Source organism: Pseudopipra pipra, chromosome 2 (genome assembly GCF_036250125.1).
Source record: "Pseudopipra pipra isolate bDixPip1 chromosome 2, bDixPip1.hap1, whole genome shotgun sequence".
Taxonomy (NCBI): domain Eukaryota; kingdom Metazoa; phylum Chordata; class Aves; order Passeriformes; family Pipridae; genus Pseudopipra; species Pseudopipra pipra.
In genome coordinates, this window is record NC_087550.1 from 97,566,849 (window position 1) to 97,580,389 (window position 13,541).

The 13,541-nt window shown below is 36.1% G+C and overlaps 1 protein-coding gene across 8 annotated transcripts in view; it reads left to right on the top strand.

The window, feature by feature from the left end:
* The window catches only part of STS (steroid sulfatase), a 105,711-nt gene that overhangs the window by 2,200 nt on the left and 89,970 nt on the right, over nucleotides 1-13,541 (top strand). The window contains exon 2 of one of the 8 annotated variants that reach the window (XM_064646550.1): nucleotides 1,396-8,442. The exons of 6 other annotated variants lie outside the window; for them this stretch is intronic. The gene's annotated coding sequence lies outside the window, so the exon portion shown is untranslated. Of the gene's footprint in view, nucleotides 1-1,395; nucleotides 8,443-9,551; nucleotides 9,826-13,541 lie in introns of all 8 variants that reach the window. One more of the 8 variants, XM_064646549.1, reaches the window with a different exon arrangement.

Consider the following 13,541-nt stretch of genomic DNA (forward strand, 5'->3'; position numbering starts at 1 on the left):
GTTCATCTGAGAAAAAAAAAGGTTTTTGCAAAACTTTTGCGTATTTAAGTGGAAAAAGGTCATAAAGACAATCTGTATGAAAGAAGCCCAAAAATTAAAGTGTAATACACAAGGCAAACATTTTTAGGGTTAAGTGGTCCATGTTACAAATCTTATGGTACACAGTTCAAGACTGTCACATTGCCTGACAGACTGATGACCTCAATTTGCTTTGCTTTTCTCTGTCTCTTCAGTGATAATCAGTGTAATGTTAGCTTACTTAATTCTTCATAGCTGTGTTCAAACACAGGAATATCTTCCCAATATAGACAACTGTTTAGGTTTATTTGGCATGACTGTGTTTGTACTAACAGAATGAAATTAAGTCCAAGCAACTTTTAATTCATGGTGGAGCACAGTTTTCTAGATGCACAAGTAAGAGATCCTGTTGATCTAAGTTTTATTTGAGCTGTCTTAAATATTTGTCACTCAGCAGTAGTATTCAGTCTTGGTTATTTTTTTTAAAAGAGAGAGTGAAAAGAATTTGAGATTGAGAATTATGCAATTTATTTTTTGTTTGCTACTATTTTTATTACTTATTTTAAAATGGTTTTGAATTATGAAGACCAGTAACTTTTGAGTTGTGAGAAGCATACTGTAGTGGAGGTACACTAACCATGAAAACTGATAATTATTTACATGCCTACAAAGCTGATGTATGCTTATTGAGAAGGATGAACATGGGTAGCAGAGATGTAATTGTGCAAGTAGATTCAAATCCTGCAAAGTCTGAAGAACACAATTAATTTCATGTGCATTTTTAAAATTAATTAAAGTTGCTATCTGGGCATACACTAAAACAGGTGAATAAATCATTACTGAGTTTTAAATTTTATGGTAATACGTGGTAAATATACATCTGGATATCCAGGTTTTTAAATTTACTGTAAGTTAACTGCCTATAAGTAGCCCTTCATACACCAAACAAGTCTAATTTCTCTTAATATTTCTAATAATATGATAAAATCACTTTGGTTTTATTGTTCTTGCATGTAAGATAAGGTGAAAATATTCAGGTGCATATTCATTATGCAACACAATGTTTTAGGCACAGAGTCCTCCTAACCTTTTTTTAACCTCTGTATGTTTGTTTGGGTTTTCTTTACTTTGAAGCTAAAAAGTTTTCCACGTCAGTGAAGTTTATGTGATTAAGTTCTTTTCCTAGAGAGTAAAAGCTTCAGAATATGCTTAAGTGTTTTCTTAGGTAATACAGTTGACTCAATAATTACAGTTTCCTGCAATTTCATATTGTGCTTGAAGCATGAATTCACTTACCTATTTTTTCTGCCATTGATAGGAACATCATGCCCTATGTGTTTCACACAGAAATGACTGACTATTTTTCTTGTTCTGCAGGCACCTTGGCAAAGAGGATAAACAGATTGTAATCCGTTTTGGTTTGAATATTAAAAAAGAATCTGAAGACTTGAGTAAATCCAGTAATTTAAAAGCTTTCATAATGATTTACATGAGCAGCTGTTAAACTCACTATTAGTAACAAATTATTTGGAATGTCTTAAAGTTAAATGTAAATTAATTCAGGTATCAGCTGAGATTCATAACAGTTGCTATATTTGAGCCTATAAACTCTCATAAAATTGAGCCCCAATCAGTGCTGGATTTCACAAAAATAGAGCTTTTCACCCTAAGATAATGAATCAGGTGAATTTTATTGTTTCAGTTCATGTTTCTATAGCTGCAAAAGGAAAGATGAGCATATGTCTTAAGGCAATTAAATACTACCATACCCTTGCTGAGCTAAGTCATGTTTTATTGATTACATAAGTCAAAAGGGAGTATATCCTCTTTTAGTCAATCATGTATTCTTCCAGCCAAGCAAGTAGGGGGAGGAGAGCCATCTGTTTTCTAGATTTTGATATTGACCACCAATTACAAGTATGTTAGTTACAAAGGCAAGAAAGATGATGTGTTATGCTTCAGGAGAATAAAGTGAGGAAGATATATGTTCATCATCGATAAATTTAGATGAGGCACTATAAAAAGGTTCTTAAGCAGCAGTGAGGGGTGAAATTCTAGAAAAGCCAAGCAAGCACATGAGAGGGAACAAGGGGACTATACTATGATATTTTTAGATGTCAATTGCTGTATTTATTGATAAGATTGTACAACAGAACAAACTGTGTCTGAAGCGGGGAAATGAAGCCTTAATATCATGCTTCAGGGCCTTTTTTGTTTCCATTAAAGTCACAACCATCTTTCTTTATAGGTTGTGATTTAGCTTTTTGACATAATTTTTGATCTTCCAGTAAAAAAGTGGCTGCACACAGGCAAATTGTTCAGGTGATTAGCAATGTTATTGTAATGGAAATCTTGAAGTGCTTAATGGGTGGGTCCTGCTTAGCCTTAAACTATCAGAAAGATTAGGCAAATGAGATTGCATGCCCAGATAAGATGTGTTGTATCCTGCTTTGCTTTTCCTGTGTGATATGGGCTTCCTGTGTGGGATCATTTGCAACTTTCATTTATTTATCTAATTTCCCACTGTTGAAGGAGCCTAAAATATTTCTAAGCTGTTGGTTTTCTTCCTTGTCTGCATGTGAATTTTTTGGCCATACTTTTTTTCATTTTACTACAGTTTGATTGTTATGGACTATAGGAAAAACTTTGTACTGTCACATGGAATACACATTCTGTGAACGTTTCTGAGCAAGTCATCTATCACCTGGTTGCCGGGAGTCAAGGTGAAACCGAATGCGGTCGCCCTGCCAGTGGTCCCTTTCAGTCCTGTGTTCCTAGGCTCAACCTCTTCAAAGGCTGCTGTAATTAGATCTTTAGATGGAAAAGAGAGAAAAGGAGTTGTGATTCTCAGGGTCACAAGGTCTCTAAGCTGCTGATCTGTAATGCTGCTCCAGATTCAGATTTTATATGCATATTCCCCACTCAGCATGCAACAAGCTGTAAAGTTGAATCTCCAGAGCTCAGATATCCAGCCTACTCTGTGGCTGCCTGCCCTTAAGTTTGTATCTACCCAGAAGAGATGAGTAGAAATACTTGAACTTGCTGACATGCAACCCAGAATGTCCACACGGTCAGGGTGAGCATGCTAACAGCCTAGGTACTGCAGGGAGGCAGTTGGGGGCCAGCTATCAAACAGTGCCACTATTCTTTTGCAGTGATTCTAGTGGTCTAAGCTCCTAGATCTATCTAGCCAGAGAAACCATAACATTGTGCTGGTACGTATGAAGTAGCAACTCTGATCAGGAAGCAGAAATGGTGGGGAGAGTAGAGGGGGCAGTGCCAAGCAGAGTTAGCCAGAGGCTTCTTGACTCCCTGTTGGAGCCGAGTTGTATTAGACATAAAGGCTGTGCCTGACTAGGGGAGTTGGGACTTTTCCTTGGCTGCAGGAGTTAGTGTACCTCCCAACCAAGTCATCATTCTATTTTTGTCTTCCCCCCAAAGCTACTGCCCTGCCCTCCTCCTTATGGGCACAGGCAGGCAAACAGGCACTGGTACTATACTCCAGAATGTGCTGTTGTGGACAACCAATGACAAATAGGCTTTTGTGACCACTGGCATGTAGGGCACTGACTAATTTTTGGGTGGGGCAATAGTCCCTTTGTTAGGTTGTCCACTGAGGTTCAGCTTATGTTCACCTACCTTGACGAGTTAGGTTCAGCGTATTGTAACAAAATAGATGAGACAATGATGTCACTTTATTTCTTATATTGTATTTTCAACAGAAATGTTCTTAGCAGATCAGTAACATACTTGTATTCATAAAACATTTGTAAAAAAAGAAACTCCACTTGTAAATACTGATAAGGTTACATATTAGGGATACCTAGAAGGAAGCAGTGAAGTCCCAGAGCTGTCAAGCCAGTCAGACCCTGACTTTTTTCCCTAAGACACCTAGCTCCACTATCTCAAACATTTCACCTTGAGTTCTATAAGGTGAATGATTGCTTACAGTGAAACTGCAGGGTTTGAAAGATTCCTGGATTTCCATTTTATGTACTTACATCTAGGTAAGACCATGAGAGACATTCAAGATCTAAATGAATTCTTTGAGATAGAATTGTATATGCTTAAAATATTATGCCTAAAATTTTCTAAGTCTTTCAGTGAATCTTTTGCTCTGCTACAATATCCTGTGTTCTTACTCTGTCTTTTTTTCTATTTTACAAATTTCATTCATTTATTCTTTTGTCATAAGTTATACTTTCTGAAGCTTTTAGCATTTTGATTGCTTTTCAGCATTTTGGATTTTTCCTTCTTCTTTAGAGAAGTCCAGCACTTGGGTACATTATTATAGCTGTGGGGTTTATAAGTGACAAATAGAAGGCCATCTTCTGCTATTAGACTGCCACCTTAGTCCCAGATACAGCAATACCTTTGAATTAACATAAGAACTGAATTACCATCTTTGCAATAGTTTGATTTTTACTGCTGATTACTAAGGTTATTCACCATGTTGTACCAAGACAAAAGCTCAAAACTTCTGTTGCCATTTGTCCAATTTAAAATTTTCTTTTTGGATCACATCTGTATGTATGCTCACTAATTAGAGAAGTCAGTATTATACTTCTCTGAAAGAGATCAGTGGCAACATCTCTAGCCCATGAAGAGCTTGCTACCTCTTCGTGCCATTTGAAATATTTTTTTGCATTTTTAAGTATGAAAAACTACTATCTTGCAAGCCTAATGAGGCAACTATCTGCAAGAAGCTGTGTTACAGGATGAATTGTTGTATCGCTGTTTCGGAAATGCTGTATGTGTCATTTAGACCAGTGGCTACTACAAGCAGTAGGGAATGAGTATTATATTAATGACCATATTTGACAGCCTGTGTCCATATTCTGTTTTTCACTGACTTTTCCTTTTTACGCCAACAATTATGCTCTCATCTGGAAAAATTAGACTAATACAATTTTCCAAAAGCTGTTAACAAGGCTTTTAATATTAAAATGGCTATATATCCTAATGTGCCATTCTGAAACTATCTTTGTGTTGGGGTCATGAAATGAGGTACAGTGAGGGTGTATTCTGGAGTTGCAGAGCATGGAGGGAAGCCTACATCCTTCAGGAAGCATAGAGGTTCACTCAGTATATGGCACTCTTGTCACTGAATTTCTAACAGCATCTTCTGGGGTGATGTTTGCACTGAAGCTTTCTGAAGTTGGTGGAAGTATAGTAAACCCTTGTCCAATTGCAATTTTGTAATATTTGTGTGATTGTTGCTTCTTGAAGGACCTGACAAAATGTGGGGACCTGCATATTCATCTGCTTTTTCTAAATTCATCATATCCAGGAAATATAATAAAATAAATTACCTAGTAGATTCAATGAAATATATTTTTCCTGTTTGTTCAAGCTCATCTTTCTTCAAAAATCCAATTCTGTTTGTGACTCAAGGTAGCTTAGACCAGTATTATTTGATAGTCAGAAACTATGGCTATAGCAACTACAAAACTTGGATCTTTATTCTTACATGGCATAGCCAATATGTTCTTCCAGCTAAACTCTGACATGTAAATCTTAAATAGTTATTCACAACCATGATTAAAAAAAAAACCACCTAAACCATTAGACTGTGTCATAGGTTTCCATGTATAAAAGCTGTTGTGACTTCCTCAGAACTGTATAAAGTCCTCTGCAATCCACAAATTTCACAAGTTTATATGATGATTCCCCTACATCCTTCAAGATAACTACATGGCTACAGAATTTTCAGAGGGAAAATTAACACTGTTTTTTTGGACTAAGCCAAAGAATGAACTTTAAACATCTTTTTCCAGTGAAGATTTGTTGCAGAGTAAATGTCCTCTAGAATCCATAATCCAATTTTTACAAAGTCCCTAGAACAGCAGAACTGTTACCTTTTAATTCTGGACATATGTGTCTTTCAAAAATATCTTCTGAAATTAGCTGTGTTCCTTTGGTTTCACTATGATAAGAGAAATTAACAAATACCCTTTGTTCCATTTTAGCTCTGTTACTTTTGTATTTCACTTGAATCCAAGTAAAATACAAGTTTGTATTAGCAGATTTATGTGACAGCATAAGCATTTATACGTGCACCAACATTCAGCCAGTCTAAGGCAGCTGTATCATGTTTTGTTTTTACAAAGACACTGTACCATACCTGGTAGATGAACATTTAGTCATGTGAGTTGGATCCTAAACTTCTAAAGCTTTGGCAAAGATGTTTTGATGAACTAAAACAAAAGCTCTGCCTCACTGCAGCTCTGCCTTTCCACTAGATTCCAATAATTCAGTCATGCATCCTTCTACTTCTTTTTCATCCCAAACACTCTTTTAAAAAATAATTTCCTTTACCAATTAAATTAATTGAACTCTGTTATAGATATGAATATTCATATATAAATACGTAGATACTGTCTCCCACTTGGTGACCAGAAGTCCAAAGTATCTTAAAAAGCAATGTTTCTAACAAATTAAGAAAGAGAAAAAACTCAATATGTTCATATCCATGTGTAGAAAAGAAATCAAACCCACAAAAACACCTATTGTTCAAAATGGATAATATAATCCATTAAGTAACATAGATCATTGGAGAATACATTACAGGGTCACATAGTACCCTATTTTTCATAGCTAAATGCAGCCTCCCTGGTAGCATTTTAATTTTCAGTCCTACTTATGCTTTGAAATCATCAAGTAATTGTCACTTTAGCACCCTTCAATGATTTCTAATCAAACATGGAAAAGAAACCTAAACAGAGAAAACCCCTCTATTCAGTGCTTAGATTTGGATACGAGAGGGGGAGGAAGTTTATTTTTTTCACTCATTAACTCATTGTGATTTTTTGCAAACTATTTTAGTTAGAATGAATAGATCTTTCTATGCTGCATTTTGGTTTTCCATATCAAATGCCTTGAATTGTCATGTTAATTAGCACAGACAAGTCTGGTTTTTATTCAGTCCATCATTATTTTCTCATACATACCCTTGTTTTATCCTTACTTTTTTCTAATTTACATAATCACAAGGTTTTGAATGAATGCTGCTTAATAATAATTTGTTTTAATAAAATTTATTTTAAGTAGTTATTATTACACATTTAAGAGTTGAAGTGTATGTACAGAGGAGATGGTGTTTCGCTGGTAGATGTTGCTTCTCATCTGTCGTATCTCTAGTACTGCTTCTTATGTCCATATAAAGGGTTTTTTTCTTAGTGTCTTCTAAAATATGATTAAAAATATCATTAATCAAAGGGATTAAAAACTACTTGATTATTTATTTTAGGGAGACTGACAAGATTTTTTAAAACTTGTCTTTATATTCACTTGTTAATAACAACTTTCAATAACTGCAAGATGGTAGTGCAGTTTTTCAAAGGCTTAAGATAGAGCTAGCATTTTCTATCTGTATTTGAGACAGAGAAAAGCTTGGTAATTTCAAATTCTTTCAAAATTGTTACAGTACAATGTTATTTTTAAATAGACAGAGGAAAAATGCAGGAGAAGGCTCAGGACAAGCTGTACTGATTTCCTGAACCACAGAAAAATGTAATGTAAACTTTGCATTTAGACAGCTGTTCAAAAACCTTAGTTCAATTCGATTTCTCCCCATCATTGCGAGCTTTCATATTTTGCCTGGAAGAAAAGTAAAATCTCATATTTAAAATGTAAGGCTTGGATTCTGTTAAGTTTCATCACCATTGATTGTCACACATCTTTCGACATCCATCTTTCTTTTCCTGATCAAATCTCTGTAAAAAATACATAAGTTGGGGTGAGGAGGACGATAGCTATAATATGGTGAACTAGCTAGCACTTTTTGAAGTTTAATGAATGATTTTTTTTCGTGTGAGGATGCTTGGACTTTCTGGGAGCACATGGAGCACATACAGTGTCTAAGACAATGCATAGTGAACAAACCAGGACGGGCTATAGTGTATGATATTTATAAAAAGAGAATCTCTAAATATTTCTGTGCCTCTGATGGAAAAGTATGAAAAACTGATCTGATTATATCTTACAAGGTGTTTCAGTGCAGTTTTCCCAAAGTTGCTATGTAGATAATTCAGTAGGAATACTTTCATGTGTACAGAAGGCAGAAATGTACCTGGGATTCTGGCACTGCCCTTGTTTTCCAAAAATATCATGGAAAATCACTAACATTGAAAAAGTCTAACAGGAGAATCAGTAACAAACTAAACCAAGCATCTTGGTTAGGCATGTGCGTATAGGTATTATGAAAACATGTTGAGATTGTTTCCTACTAGTGAAGTAATGTCTTATCAAGAAATCACGTAGGTGTTGTATAGTGAGTTGCCTTTTTCAGTGTTGTCCTTTTTCCCCTCCACCCTTCTGTTTCAGTTCACGTGACAGGACTTTGTACTCATTTACTGATAATAAGTGCACAGCCATCTTGTTTGAAAACTAGAATCAGAAACTGAAACAATTCCGTGTTGCAAGGTAAAATGTCCCTTCTGCCCCAAAGTCTGTAATTTTATGTATAGTTTAATTGTAAACATTGAGGTAATGTGTATTTGGAGTTCATATTCTTCCACAGCTCAAATTAAAATCTTCATGGCAGGAAATTAGCAATCATAAGAAATAATAACATATTCAGTATTGTCTTTTTCTCATTAACCTAATGCAATGTATTTTTTATAAGAAAGAAAAAAAGGTTGCTAACACCGTCTACTCTCATCTGTGAGATATTATCAAATATCTGTGAGATATTATCAAATATCTCACAGTGGCAAATTATTTTGTAACCCAATGGACTTTATTATTAGATATTGCAATGAAGTAGAACAATTCCCTGCCTACAACAGGTTAAGAGGAGCATAAGCGTTGAATTGTGAAAGCATTTTGAACAAAAAAGAAAGAAGGTTGTTTATAAACTATAAGATTTTCCAGCTGTGCAACTGTTTTTTTCATAGCACTTAAGCTCTAGTTGTTTAAAAAGTAATGTTAAAAGTGTATGTAATTTTGATTATGGAGTCTGTTTCAAGAATCAAGTGGAAATGAATTGTTAAATAGTTTTGGAGGGGAGTGGGTAAGTTTGTAAGAAGTAAGCTTGTAGTTTTGAAGTTTGTGTGCAGTATATGTAATCTGACAAAATCCGTTCAATTCAAAAGTGGAAGACTACAAGACTTAACTGTAACTTTCAATGAGTTGTTAAATAAATCTGATATTTTCCTTTGTAACTTCATACACATCCAACCTGTAAACTGGGGATAAACACAGCTACTGAGGAGACAGTATCTGTAAGAGGAATCACTGAGACAGAGGAGGATGGCAAGGAATAATAGAGAAAGAGAAAAGGTAAGGAAAAAATAATCACTTCTGGATAGGTTATATTTGCCAGGCTTAAACAGAAAAACTGCATTTGGATAACCATGCTGAGACAAGAAGAAGGAAGATGAAAGAGGAGAAGCTTGTTTAACCAAAACAAGTGTTTGAACAGAATCTGACCACAAATATTGCTTGCTATGCAGTTTTGTAATGGCTCGTTAATAACATGGATTCCATACATCCTGTCTTCTCACAAACATATATTTTGCTTCTGCCCTTAGGGTGCTCTCCAGGTGGATTTTGGTAAGTGCAGACCTGTGTTAAAGCCTGTCAGACCAGCAGCCGAGGCTGCTTTAACAGGGGGAGAGCCAGTCGCCAGTAGGGAGCAGTGTGTACTGCTGGCAGGTGGAAGAGCCTCTGCTGTGTGAAGGGAAGTCATGGAGGAGACAAACAGACGCAGCAGCTTCCAGAGTAGTGATTAATGCTGGAGTGGCAGTGAGAATAGCAGTACCTGGGCAAGCAGAATTGGAGGAGTCGAGCCACTGCATCCAGAAGGTATTCAGCCTGAGTTTAGATCATGGCACATTAGTATGGGATTCTTCAGTAGGAAGGGATTTGAAATGGGGTAAGGCATGGTTTAGTAAGGTAAGGCTTGAAGAAGAGTTTGTGCAATGGATTTTTGATTCTATGAGCAGAAGTTTGGTGATGAAACAAATGAAGTAAAATTAGTTGAGAATGAGAGGAGGAAGACAGGACATTTGAGATGGCTTTTTAAGAAGTACTTAACAAGAATTGTGTCTTTGGCACTGTGGACTGTGAACACACAAGATTGAACTGCTTCAGGTATGCAATGACAATGATTTGGGATTTTTTGCATCCTGGAAAAATGTTTTAAATTTGGTGTAAAAATGGCCTCATCTTTTTTTCTACCATGCTAAAAAATCAGTTGATCATCCATACTCATAAAGAGATCTTAGGGTATAGAGCTCAGACAGATCTGTTTTCCTCTGATATTACTAGCCAGAGTGGTGTTTGTATGGTGGTGTATGCAAAAACACTTTCTGCGGGAATCCCTAGTGCTACAAAAATTATTTCATTGGAAGTCAAAGTCAGTAAGGCTACTTTATCTTCTTTCTTTCCTTTTGTTTGTTGTTTATATTCTGCACTGCTGACAGGACTGACAACTATAATGAAGAAAATTAGAAGCTATTGACATGGATTAGTCATTTACAAAACTTACTCTTAGCATCACATCTCTAATTCATATATTTTTCTAATAGACAACTGGATATGTTATCTAGTATAGCAATTGTCTAATAATAGCAGTAAAGTATTAGTCCTGAAAAAATGCATTTTTGACAAAGGAATCGATACATTTTTTCTCACTGATGAACAGAATCCATCCTTTAAAAACATAAGGTTGTGTTGTACCTGAAGGCACAAAGCAAAGGAAAATGTCCATTCTTAAAAGCTTATTTAAAAAGCATTCTGATACAATTGAAAAAGCATGTTATTTGCTTCAGAAATACTTGCAGTGTGCTTCAGTCCAGGCCAAAAGATAAAAAGACCCCTGGAGCTATTATTGAGAAACTTTCAAATGTTAAATGGAAGCTAATACTGGCATATCACGAGAAAAGGTGTGCCACAAGAAAATGGAAAAATGCCTTTTCTTAATACTTTTTATATTTCTTCATGATCTTAAAATGTCATACAAAATAAGGTGAAAATGAAGAGAATTCCCATAGTTTTGAGCTAATGATAATTTTTATTTTGTTGTGGTGGGGTTGGCCTCTTAGGTCCTATGGACAAAGGAATGGTGTTCTGTTTTAACAGCAAGAATTTACAAGTTTCATCAAGTTCCTTTGAAAGTGAGGAAGAAAGACTAGAGAAAGGGTAGGAGAGGAAGGGAGAGAAAGAGCAAGATTTTTCTACTTACACAGGGCAGAATGAACCTGAATACTTCTGCCTTAAATTGCTGGTTTTCCTGTATTGCTGTTATACAATATATGCATTTCTTCACTGTTTGTTTTGGGTATTTTTATTTTCTGTCAGACTCTAAAGACCCACATAGCCTCCTCTTGTAGGCAGATATTTTTAGTCCTAGAATGATTTGCTATTTCAGATATCCTTCATTTTAAGACTTTCATTTTAATTGTTGCCTAATCCTATGATGTTTAAATTCTATCCCTCAAATATTTTGCCAAGCTAAGTATACTCACAATTGGGTTTTTTTCTTGATGTGAGACTCAGTTACTCCTTTCTATGTTTATTGAAATTAATAAAGTATCAAATCCTTGGGATTGGCATAAAAAGATGTTTAATGTGTATATCTTATTTTGTAAATATCTTTGCCCTTTGGCTGGCACACTTTTTTAGCAGACTCTGATCAGTGTAGTTTGCAACCAGGTGGCTATATAGCCACTATGTAGCTCGTAGTCCTTCTTTTCCTGATTGAACAAGTATTCTTTCTAGGATAAATATTTTTCCTGGTTTGTATGACCTCCTAACTTCATGTTCCTTACATATTGTTTTGAAATAATTGTATTTTATTTTAAACCCTTTTGTGCTTTTACTGTTTAGTGTATAATGCTAGTGGAGTATCTCTTCATTAAAGCTGACTAGAAAATTACTTACCATCCTACTTCCCTCCCTCCCCCGCATTTCTGAAGCTCTTTTACCATCATGTTAATTGGGGAAAAATAAAAATGATGAATGGATAATTCTGTTATCTTCTGATTTTGCACTGGGTCCTAAGAATTGAGTAGTTTGGGGTTAATCTTTTAACTGTTCAAAATAATACAGTAGAAACATCTCTCAGCCCAAAAGAACAACAGAAGTGGTGTGGTTTCACCTTGTAAATGCCAAACAGGCTACTTTTATGGTGTAAAAATAAAGGAGAACAAATTAATTTTTAAATTACTACTTTAAAAAAAAAAAACCCAACACTTTTTTTTTTCCTTGCTAGAAAGGTTTTTATCAAAAAAATTACAAATAATTTGTTGTGAAACACATTCATGACTGTTTGTAGAATGAGGACACACCATTCCCTGAATATTAGTTGTAGGACAAAAGTAACATAAACCAGATTTTCCGGTTTTAGAAACTGTAAAGAAGGAGCTTGGTCTTCAATAAGCCACTACACTTGTTTATTTTTAATATCTCTTACCCATGCAAATTAAGAGGAAGGAGAAGCTGCTTGTTTATGTCTTGTGAGCTTCCTGCTTGCAGCAGCACCACCATAAGTCAGTTGATCTCAAATTGAATTATTTTTTACTTAAAAAGCTTTGCCATTTCTCCCCCTGGTAAAAAGTTCACTTTTAGAATCTAGATGAATTGGATCACAGCAAAGAAACTTTTGGCTACTGGTAATCAATAAAAGTAATTTGCCATTGGATCCATTTATCCCGTTTCATTTTAAATGGGTGGGTTGGCCCTGGCTAACAGCGAAGCACTCACACAGCTGCTCACTCATTCTCTTCCTCCCTTCTCTAGGGAGATAGGGAAGAAAATTGTAAGAACGGGAGTGAGAAAACTCATGGGTTGAAATAAAGACAGGAAAATCACTGTCATGGGCAAAACCACTTGGGGATTTTAACTTAATTTATTGCTAAGTAGCATAAATATTTTATTGGTTGGAGTATTGGGAAACAACAACAAAAAAGGACAAATATTTAATCTTGCAGGAAAAACACATTTCTTCCCACTTTCCCAGGCTCAGCTTCAGATTCCTCTCTGTCACCTTCCTAGTCTCTGCTTCACGCCTTCTCTCCAAACATCTCCTCCTGCCACGTTACTGCTGCACGTGGTGCACAGTCCCTTGAGGAAGCACTGGGTGGCACACAAGGATGAAGTCAATGCTTGGCTGACTTTCCCTGTGTCACTGCTTGTTGCTCCACAGGCCACAGTCCCTTTTGGGCACATACCTGATCCAGTGTGGAACACCTCCCACTGCTCTGTCCTTCTTGTTCCTACTTCCTCCTCCTCTCTCTGCTCTCCACAGCCCTTCTCTCTGTGTTCCTTGTCCCCAGTATTTTTTGCCCTTTCTTAAATGTTTTTCCAAGGTGCCACTGGCTTGGCTGATGGGCTCAGCTGTGGCCTGCAGTGAGTGCATTGCAGAGCTGGCTGACACTGACTGTGTCTAGCACAGAGCAGCCCCTGGTCTCTTCTCACAAAAGCCTCCCCTGCAGTACCACCCTGGCTGCCAAAACGTTGACCTACCTGTTCTCTTACCTCTTAAGTGACAAGACAAGCATGTGCATCACTATTCCGTG